This window comes from Rattus norvegicus, chromosome 5, assembly GCF_036323735.1.
Source record: "Rattus norvegicus strain BN/NHsdMcwi chromosome 5, GRCr8, whole genome shotgun sequence".
NCBI classification, from domain to species: Eukaryota; Metazoa; Chordata; class Mammalia; order Rodentia; family Muridae; genus Rattus; species Rattus norvegicus.
In genome coordinates this window covers 89,183,158-89,193,853 of record NC_086023.1, presented here as the reverse complement: position 1 = coordinate 89,193,853, position 10,696 = coordinate 89,183,158, and the positions used below count along the sequence as shown (strand labels likewise).

At 41.8% G+C, this 10,696-nt stretch overlaps 1 non-coding gene across 1 annotated transcript; it reads right to left on the bottom strand.

Moving 5' to 3' along the window:
- Nucleotides 1-1,297: 1,297 nt before the first annotated feature.
- Nucleotides 1,298-1,366, bottom strand: Mir3084c (microRNA 3084c). The gene has a single exon (NR_128676.1). It is a non-coding gene; the product is annotated as a microRNA 3084c (primary transcript).
- Between the last annotated feature and the right edge of the window lie 9,330 nt (nucleotides 1,367-10,696).

Sequence of the window (10,696 nt, the reverse complement as noted above, 5' to 3'; positions counted from 1 at the left end):
TCTTTGTGTTTCTGTCAGTTTTGTTGGTTAGATAAAATGGAAGTGGGAGTGAGCTGCCCTAGAACCCTGGACTCTACTGCCCCCAGCACAGCACACAATTTACTGCAGGCTCAAGAGTCATGCTGAGCAGTTCACCTGTGCTCTGCTCTCCCCCATTTCTGGAATTGATTATGGCTGTTGGTGCTGCTCTTGCAATGATGATGTCTGAGTTGTTTCCCAAGCAGTGACAGCCAGAGGTGTCCACAGCACCTCAAGGGAAGTTTTTGAAGATAAGGTCAAATATAACCTTTGTTTCTTGCATAGAAAACACCAAATGTATAAAATTGATTGGCCCTCTTTCGGGGTCAACTAGTCAAGTGACAATTCAGGCCATGTAGATCCAGATGACTGGAGATCCCAGCCACATTGAAAAATTTCCCTGTCTTGATCAGTGGCTCTCTTTGATGAGACAGAGAGACCCCTTGACTTAAGACCTGTGCCCTCCTGTTGAAAACTCCAAATCCTTTAGGTTCAGCCAGGTCATCCAGAGAAAAACAAACCACCTACATGTTCTCTTAGTCCCACCCTCCTGAGCACTCTCTCCCGGCTCTGACTCTGAGCAGTTGGTTGAGACAGGGGAAGAAAAAGTAGTTCCTCTGGCTGTGGCCCAGGGAAGAAGAGGAAGTTTCTCACCTTCCCCTTTCATGGTTTGTCTCCTTTTCAACCAATGATTTATAATTAGGAAACTCAGAACCTTTCTCCATACTTTGCTCCATACTTTGTCTTCATATTTCCTCCTATAAGTATTTCATTTCCCCTTCTAAGAAGAACTGAAGCGTCTATATTTTGGGGTTCCTTCTTCTTAACCTTCATGTGGTCTGTGAATTGTATCTTGGGTATTCCAAGTTTTTGGGCTAAAATACACTTATCAATAAGTGCACACCCTGGTGTTCTAATGTGACTGGGTTACCTTGGGATGATATTTTCTATTTTTTTAATTTTCTTTTTGTTTTTCAAAAAAATCACAGGGTTAGTAACAACAGCTACTACTTAATCACACTTTTTCTGTGCAATTTTATGGTAGCTAAAGAAAGCAGAGATTAAGCCCATTGTTCAAAAGGGAAAAAATGAAGTTCATACAATTCAGCCTAGCAATAGACTACTGGAACAAGGGTCTCAACCCAGATTCCAAATCATATGCTATGACTACATTATACATTTTTGAATTTCCAGTTTCATAAATGAAAAGCCTAATGGTCACATATTCATAGATAAAGGCCTGCTACTTACCTAATACAAGTATGTCCATTTTACTTTTTTTTTGTCTGAAGGGAACTGGCAGAATTACTATATGCAGTTACTCTGCTAATTAACCTTCAACTATTTGTATAGCACATAAGGGGATGATATTTTCTTTTTTTCTCCTTTTCTCCATCTTTATTAAATTGGTTATTTCTTATTTACATTTCAATTGTTATTACCTTGCCCAGTTTTCAGGCCAACATCACCCTAATCCCTCCCACTCCCCTTCTATTTGGGTGTTCCCCTCACCATCCTCCTACCCTTACCGCCCTCCCCCCAACAAACCTGTTCACTGGGTGTTCAGTCTGGGCAGGACACAGGCCTTCCCCTTCCACTGGTGCCATTACTAGGCTATTCATTGCTACCTATGCAGTTGGAGCCCAGGGTCAGTCCATGTATAGTCTTTGGGTAGTGGCTTAGTCCCTGGAAGCTCTGGTTGGTTGGCATTGTTGTTCATATGGGGTCTGAAGCCCCTTCAAGCTCTTCCAGTCCTTTCTCTGATTCCTTAAACGGGTGTCCCATCCTCAGTTCAGTGGTTTGCTGCTGGCATTCGCCTATGTATTTGCCATATTCTGGCTGTGTCTCTCAGGAGAGATCTACAGAGATTCTAGTCAGCCTGTACTTCTTTGCTTCATCCATCTTATCTAGTTTGGTGGCTGTATATGTATGGGCCACACGTGGGGCAGGCTCGGAGTGGGCGTTCCTTCAGCCTCTGATCTAAACTTTGCCTCCCTATTCCCTCCCAAGGGTATTCTTTTCTTTTTTTTTTTTTCAATTTCTTTTTTTTTTATTAACTTCAGTATTTCTTATATACATTAAGAGTGTTATTCCCTTTCCCGGTTTCCGGGCAAACATCTCCCTCCCCCTCCCCTTCCCTATGGGTATTCCCCTCCCAACCCTCCCCCCATTGCCGCCCTCCCCCCACCAGTCTAGTTCACTGGGGGTTCAGTCTTAGCAGGACCCAGGGCTTCCCCTTCCACTGGTGCTCTTACTAGGATATTCATTGCTACCTATGAGGTCAGAGTCCAGGGTCAGTCCATGTATAGTCTTTAGGTATTGACTTAGTCCCTGGAAGCTCTGGTTGCTTGGCATTGTTGTACATATGGCGTCTCGAGCCCCTTCAAGCTCTTCCAGTTCTTTCTCTGATTCCTTCAACGGGGATCCTATTCTCAGTTCAGTGGTTTGCTGCTGGCATTCACCTCTGTATTTGCTTTATTCTGGCTGTGTCTCTCAGGAGCGATCTACATCCAGCTTCTGTCGGTCTGCACTTCTTTGCTTCATCCATCTTGTCTAATTGGGTGGCTGTATATGTATGGGCCACATGTGGGGCAGGCTCTGAATGGGTGTTCCTTCAGTCTCTGTTTTAATCTTTGCCTCTCTCTTCCCTGCCAAGGGAATTCTTGTTCCCCGTTTAAAGAAGGAGTGAAGCATTCACATTTTGATCATCCGTCTTGAGTTTGATTTGTTCTAGGCATCTAGGATAATTCAATCATTTGGGCTAATAGCCACTTATCAATGAGTGCATACCATGTATGTCTTTCTGTGATTGGGTTAGCTCACTCAGGATGATATTTTCCAGTTCCAACCATTTGCCTACGAATTACATAAAGTCGTTGTTTTTGATAGCTGAGTAATATTCCATTGTGTAGATGTACCACATTTTCTGTATCCATTCCTCTGTTGAAGGGCATCTGGGTTCTTTCCAGCTTCTGGCTATTATAAATAAGACTGCAATGAACATAGTGGAGCATGTGTCTTTTTTATATGTTGGGGCATCTTTTGGGTATATGCCCAAGAGAGGTATACCTGGATCCCCAGGCAGTTCAATGTCCATTTTCTAAGGAACCTCCAGACTGATTTCCAGAATGGTTGTACCAGTCTGCAATCCCACCAACAATGGAGGAGTGTTCCTCTTTCTCCGCATCCTCTCCAGCATTTGCTGTCACCTGAGTTTTTGATCTTAGCCATTCTCACTGGTGTGAGGTGAAATCTCAGGGTTGTTTTGATTTGCATTTCCCTTATGACTAAAGATGTTGAACATTTCTTTAGGTGTTTCTCAGCCATTCGGCATTCCTCAGCTGTGAATTCTTTGTTTAGCTCTGAACCCCATTTTTTAATAGGGTTATTTGTCTCCCTGCGGTCTAACTTCTTGAGTTCTTTGTATATTTTGGATATAAGGCCTCTATCTGTTGTAGGATTGGTAAAGATCTTTTCCCAATCTGTTGGTTGCCGTTTTGTCCTAACCACAGTGTCCTTTGCCTTACAGAAGCTTTGCAGTTTTATGAGATCCCATTTGTCAATTTTTGATCTTAGAGCATAAGCCATTGGTGTTTTGTTCAGGAAATTTTTTCCAGTGCCCATGTGTTCCAGATGCTTCCCTAGTTTTTCTTCTATTAGTTTGAGTGTGTCTGGTTTGATGTGGAGGTCCTTGATCCACTTGGACTTAAGCTTTGTACAGAATGATAAGCATGGTTCGATCTGCATTCTTCTACATGTTGACCTCCAGTTGAACCAGCACCATTTGCTGAAAATGCTATCTTTTTTCCATTGGATGGTTTTTGCTCCTTTGTCAAAAATCAAGTGACCATAGGTGTGTGGGTTCATTTCTGGGTCTTCAATTCTATTCCATTGGTCTATCTGTCTGTCTCTGTACCAATACCATGCAGTTTTTATCACTATTGCTCTGTAATACTGCTTGAGTTCAGGGATAGTGATTCCCCCTGAAGTCCTTTTATTGTTGAGGATAGTTTTAGCTATCCTGGGTTTTTTTTATTCCAGATGAATTTGCAAATTGTTCTGTCTAACTCTTTGAAGAATTGGATTGGTATTTTGATGGGGATTGCACTGAATCTGTAGATCGCTTTTGGTAAAATGGCCATTTTTACTATATTAATCCTGCCAATCCATGAGAATGGGAGATCTTTCCATCTTCTGAGGTCTTCTTCAATTTCTTTCTTCATTGTCTTGAAGTTCTTATTGTACAGATCTTTTACTTCCTTGGTTAAAGTCACATCGAGGTACTTTATATTATTTGAGACTATTATGAAGGGTGTCGTTTCCCTAATTTCTTTCTTGGCTTGTTTCTCTTTTGTGTAGAGGAAGGCTACTGATTTATTTGAGTTAATTTTATACCCAGCCACTTTGCTGAAGTTGATTATCAGCTTTAATAGTTCTCTGGTGGAACTTTTGGGATCACTTAAATAAACTATCATATCATCTGCAAATAGTGATACTTTGACCTCTTCTTTTCCGATCGGTATCCCTTTGATCTCCTTTTGTTGTCTGATTGCTCTGGCTAGAACTTCAAGAACTATATTGAATGAGTAGGGAGAGAGTGGGCAGCCTTGTCCAGTCCCTGATTTTATTGGGATTGCTTCAAGTTTCTCTCCATTTAGTTTAATGTTAGCAACTGGTTTGCTGTATATGGCTTTTACTATGTTTAGGATTGGGCCTTGAATTCCTATTTTTTCCAGGACTTTTATCATGAAGGGGTGTTGAATTTTGTCAAATGCTTTCTCAGCATCTAATGAAATGATCATGTGGTTTTGTACTTTCAGTTTGTTTATATAATGGATCACATTGATGGTTTTCCGTATATTAAACCATCCCTGCATGCCTGGGATGAAGCCTACTTGATCATGGTGGATGATTGTTTTGATGTGATCTTGGATTCGGTTTGCCAGAATTTTATTGAGTATTTTTGCATCGATATTCATAAGGGAAATTGGTCTGAAGTTCGCTTTCTTTGTTGGGTCTTTGTGTGGTTTAGGTATAAGAGTAATTGTGGTTTCACAGAAGGAATTCGGGAGTGATCCGTCTGTTTCAATTTTGTGGAATAGTTTGAATAATATTGGTATGAGGTCTTCTATGAAGGTTTGATAGAATTCTGCACTAAACCCATCTAGACCTGGGCTCTTTTTGGTTGGGAGACCTTTATTGACTGCTTCTATTTCCTTAGGAGTTATGGGGTTGTTTAACTGGTTTATCTGTTCCTGATTTAACTTCGGTACCTGGTATCTGTCTAGGAAATTGACCATTTCCTGTAGATTTTCAAGTTTTGTTGAATATAGGCTTTTATATTAAGATCTGTTGATTTTTTGAATTTCCTCTGAATCTGTAGTTATGTCTCCCTTTTCATTTCTGATTTTATTAATTTGGACGCACTCTCTGTGTCCTCTCGTTAGTCTGGCTAAGGGTTTATCTATCTTGTTGATTTTCTCAAAGAACCAACTTTTGGTTCTGTTGATTCTTTCTATGGTCCTTTTTGTTTCTACTTGGTTGATTTCAGCTCTGAGTTTGATTATTTCCTGCCTTCTACTCCTCCTGGGTGTATTTGCTTCTTTTTGTTCTAGAGCTTTTAGGTGTGCTGTCAAGCTGCTGACATATGCTCTTTCCTGTTTCTTTCTGCAGGCACTCAGCGCTATGAGTTTTCCTCTTAGAACAGCTTTCATTGTGTCCCATAAGTTTGGGAATGTTGTACCTTCATTTTCATTAAATTCTAAAAAGTCTTTAATTTCTTTCTTTATTTCTTCCTTTACCGGGTTATCATTGAGTAGAGCATTGTTCAATTTCCACGTATATGTGGGCATTCTTCCCTTATTGTTATTGAAGACCAGTTTTAGGCCGTGGTGGTCTGACATCACGCATAGGATCATTTCTATCTTTCTGTATCTGTTGAGGCCCGTTTTTTGACCAATTATATGGTCAATTTTGGAGAAAGTACCATGAGGAGCTGAGAAAAAGGTATATCCTTTTGCTTTAGGATAGAATGTTCTATAAATATCCGTTAAGTCCATTTGGCTCATGACTTCTCTTAGTCTGTCGACATCACTGTTTAATTTCTGTTTCCATGATCTGTCCATTGATGAGAGTCGGGTGTTGAAATCTCCCACTATTATTGTGTGAGGTGCAATGTGTGTTTTGAGCTTTAGTAAGGTTTCTTTTACGTATGTAGGTGCCCTTGTATTTGGGGCATAGATATTTAGGATTGAGAGTTCATCTTGGTGGATTTTTCCTTTGATGAATATGAAGTGTCCTTCCTTAATTTTTTGATGACTTTTAGTTGAAAATTGATTTTATTTGATATTAGAATGGCTACTCCAGCTTGCTTCTTCCGACCATTTGCTTGGAAAGTTGTTTTCCAGCCTTTCACTCTGAGGTAGTGTCTGTCTTTGTCTCTGAGGTGTGTTCCCTGTAGGCAGCAGAATGCAGGGTCCTCGTTGCGTATCCAGTTTGTTAATCTATGTCTTTTTATTGGGGAGTTGAGGCCATTGATGTTGAGAGATATTAAGGAATAGTGATTATTGCTTCCTATTACATTCATAATTGATGTGAGGTTATGTTTGTGTGCTTTTCTTCTCTTTGTTTTGTTGCCAAGACGATTAGTTTCTTGCTTCTTCTAGGGTATAGCTTGCCTCCTTATGTTGGGCTTTACCATTTATTATCCTTTGTAGTGCTGGATTTGTAGAAAGATATTGTGTAAATTTGGTTTTGTCATGGAATATCTTGGTTTCTCCATCTATGTTAATTGAGAGTTTTGCAGGATACAGTAACCTGGGCTGGCATTTGTGTTCTCTTAGGGTCTGTATGACATCAGTCCAGGATCTTCTGGCCTTCATAGTTTCTGGCGAAAAGTCTGGTGTGATTCTAATAGGTTTGTCTTTATATGTTACTTGACATTTTCCCTTACTGCTTTTAATATTATTTCTTTATTTTGTGCGTTTGGCTTTTGACTATTATGTGACGGGAGGTGTTTCTTTTCTGGTCTAATCCATTTGCAGTTCTGTAGGCTTCTTGTATGCCCATGGGTATCTCTTTTTTTAGGTTAGGGAAGTTTTCTTCTATGATTTTGTTGAAGATATTTACTGGTCCTTTGAGCTGGGAGTCTTCACTCTCTTCTATACCTATTATCCTTAGGTTTGATCTTCTCATTGAGTCCTGGATTTCCTGTATGTTTTGGACCAGTAGCTTTTTCTGCTTTACATTAACTTTGACAGTTGAGTCAATGATTTCTATGGAATCTTCTGCTCCTGAGATTCTCTCTTCCATCTCTTGTATTCTGTTGGTGAAGCTTGTATCTACAGCTCCTTGTCTCTTCTTTTGGTTTTCTATATCCAGGGTTGTTTCCATGTGTTCTTTCTTGATTGCTTCTATTTCCATTTTTAATTCCTTCAACTGTTTGATTGTGTTTTCCTGGAATTCTTTCAGGGATTTTTGCGATTCCTCTCTGTAGGCTTCTACTTGTTTATTAATGTTTTCCTGTGTTTCTCTAAGTGAGTTCTTCATGTCTTTCTTGAAGTCCTCCAGCATCATGATCAAATATGATTTTGAAACTAGATCTTGCTTTTCTGGTATGTTTGGATACTCCATGTTTGTTTTCGTGGGAGAATTGGGCTCTGATGATGCCATGTAGTCTTGGTTTCTGTTGCTTGGGTTCCTGCGCTTGCCTCTCGCCATCAGATTATCTCTAGTGTTACTTTGTTCTGCTATTACTGACAGTGGCTAGACTGTCCTATAAGCCTGTGTGTCAGGAGTGCTGTAGACCTGTTTTCCTGTTTTCTTTCAGCCAGTTATGGGGACAGAGTGTTCTGCTTTCAGGCGTGTAGTTTTTCCTCTCTACAGGTCTTCAGCTGTTCCTGTGGGCCTGTGTTATCACGTGCAGCAGAAAAGTTGGTCTTCCCTTTGGTCCCGAGGCTCAAGTCGCTCGTGGGGTGCTGCCCACAAGCTCTCTGTGGCAGCAGCAACCAGGAAGATCTGCGCCGCCGTTTCAGGGAGCTTCCGTGCACCAGGGTTCCAGATGGCCTTTCGTGTTTTCCTCTGGCGTCCGAAATGTGTGCAGAGTGCAGTCTCTTCTGGTTTCCCAGGCGTGTCTGCCTCTCTGAAGGTTTAGCTCTCCCTCCCACGGGATTTGGGTGCAGAGAACTATTTATCAGGTCTGTTCCTTCAGGTTCCAGCGGTGTCTCAGGCGCAGCGGTCCTCCTGCTCCTGGGCCCTCCTCCACGGGAACCCAGAGGCCTTATACAGTTTCCTCTTGGGCCAGGGATGTGGGCAGGGGTGGGCAGTGTTGGTGGTCTCTTCCGCTCTGCAGCCTCAGGAGTGCCCACCTGACCAGGCGGTGAGGTCTCTCTCCCACGGGGTCTGGGAGCAGAGAGCTGCTGTGGGCTGGGATCCACGGGTGTGGCACTCCGGGTAAACACAGGACATGCCTGGTCCTAGAGGAATTCTGCCTCTGTGTGTCCTGAGTTCACCAGGCAGGTCTCTTGCAGCAGAAAAGTTGGTCTTACCTGTGGTCCCGAGGCTCAAGTTTGCTCGCGGGGTGCTGCCCACGAGCTCTCTGTGGCGGCAGCAACCAGGAATATCTGCGCCACCATTTCCGGGAGCTTCAGTGCACCAGGGTTCCAGATAGCATTTGATGTTTTCCTCTGGAGTCCGAGATGTGTGTGCAGAGTGCAGTCTCTTCTGGTTTCCCAGGCGTGTCTGCCTCTCTGAAGGTTTAGCTCTCCCTCCCACGGGATTTGGGTGCAGAGAGCTGTTTATCTGGTCTGTTTCCTTCAGGTTCCGGCAGTGTCTGAGGCGCAGGGGTCCTGCCACTCCTGGGCCCTCCTCCCCAGGTCCCAAGGGTATTCTTATTCCCCTTTTAAAGGAGTGAGGCATTTGCATTTTGGGCATCCTTCTTGAGTTTCACTGGTTCTATGCATCTAGGGTAATTCGAGCATTTGGGCTAAAATCCACTTATCAATGAGTGCATACCATGTGTGTTTTTCTGTGATTGGGTTACCTCACTCAGGATGATATTTTCCAGTTTGCCTATGAATTTCATACTCAGTGTTTTTGATAGCTGTGTAGTATACCATTGTCTAGATATACCACATTTTCTGTATCTATTCCTTTGTTGAAGGGCATCTAGATTCTTTCCAGCTTCTGGATATTGTAATAAGGCTGCTAAGAACATAGTGGAGCATGTGTCTTTGTTATATGTTGGAGCATTTTCTGGGGATATGCCCAAGAGAGGTATAGCTGGGTCCTCAGGTAGTGCAATGTCCAATTTTCTGAGTAACGTCCAGCCTGATTTCCAGAATGCTTGTACCAGTCTGCAATCCCACCAACAATGGAGAAATGTTCCTCTTTCTCCACATCCTCGTCAGCATCTGCTGTCACCTGAGTTTTTGATCTTAGCCTTTCTGACTGGTGTGAGGTGGAACCTCAGGGTTGTTTTGATTTACATTTCCCTTATGACTAAAGATGTTGAACATTTCTTTAGGTGCTTATCAGCCATCCAGCATTCCTCAGCTGTGAATTCTTTGTTTAGCTCTGAACCCAATTTTTTAATAGGGTTATTTGTCTCCCTGTAGTCTAACTTCTTGAGTTTTTGTATATTTTGGATATGAACCCTCTATCAGTTGTAAGATTGGTGAAGATCTTTTCCAAATCTGTTGGTTGCCCTTTTGTCCTAACAAAAGTGTCTTTTGCCTTACAGAAGCTTTGTAGTTTTATGAGATCCCATTTGTCGACTCTTGATCTTAGAGCACAAGCCCTTGGTGTTTGGAAATTTTCTCCAGTGACCATGTGTTCGAGACTCTTCCCCACTCTTTCTTCTATTAGTTTGAGTGAATCTGGTTTGATGTGTAGGTACTTGATCCACTTGGACTTAAGTTTTGTACAGGGTGATAAGAATGGATCAATCTGCATTCTTCTACATGCTGACTTCCAGTTGAACCAGCACCATTTGCTGAAAATGCTATCTTTTTTCCATTGGATGGTTTTGGCTCCTTTGTCAAAAATCAAGTGACTATAGGTGTGTGGGTTCATTTCTGGGTCTTCAGTTCTCTTCCACTGGTCTATCTGCCTGTCGCTGTACCAATACCATGAAGTTTTTATCACTATTGCTCTGTAATACTGCTTGAGTTCAGGGATAGTGATTCCCCCTGAAGTCCTTTTATTGTTGAGGATAGTTTTAGCTATCCTGAGTTTTTTGTTATTCCAGATGAATTTGCAAATTGTCTGTCTAACTCTCTGAAGAATTGGATTGGTATTTTGATGGGGATTGCATTGAATCTGCAGATCGCTTTCAGTAAAATGGCCATTTTTACTATATTAATCGTGCCAATCCATGAGCATGGGAGATCTTTCCATCTTCTGAGATCTTCTTCAATTTCTTTCTTCAGAGGCTTGAAGTACTTATGATGCAGATTTTTCACTTGCTTGGTGAAAGTCACACCGAGGTATTTTATATTATTTGAGACTATTATGAAGGGTGTCGTTTCCCTAATTTCTTTCTTGACTTGTTTCTCTTTTGTGCAGAGGAAGGCTACTGATTTATTTGAGTTAATTTTATACCCAGCCACTTTGCTGAAGGTGTTCATCACCTTTAGTAATTCTCTGGTGGAATTTTTGGGATCACTTAAGTATACTATCA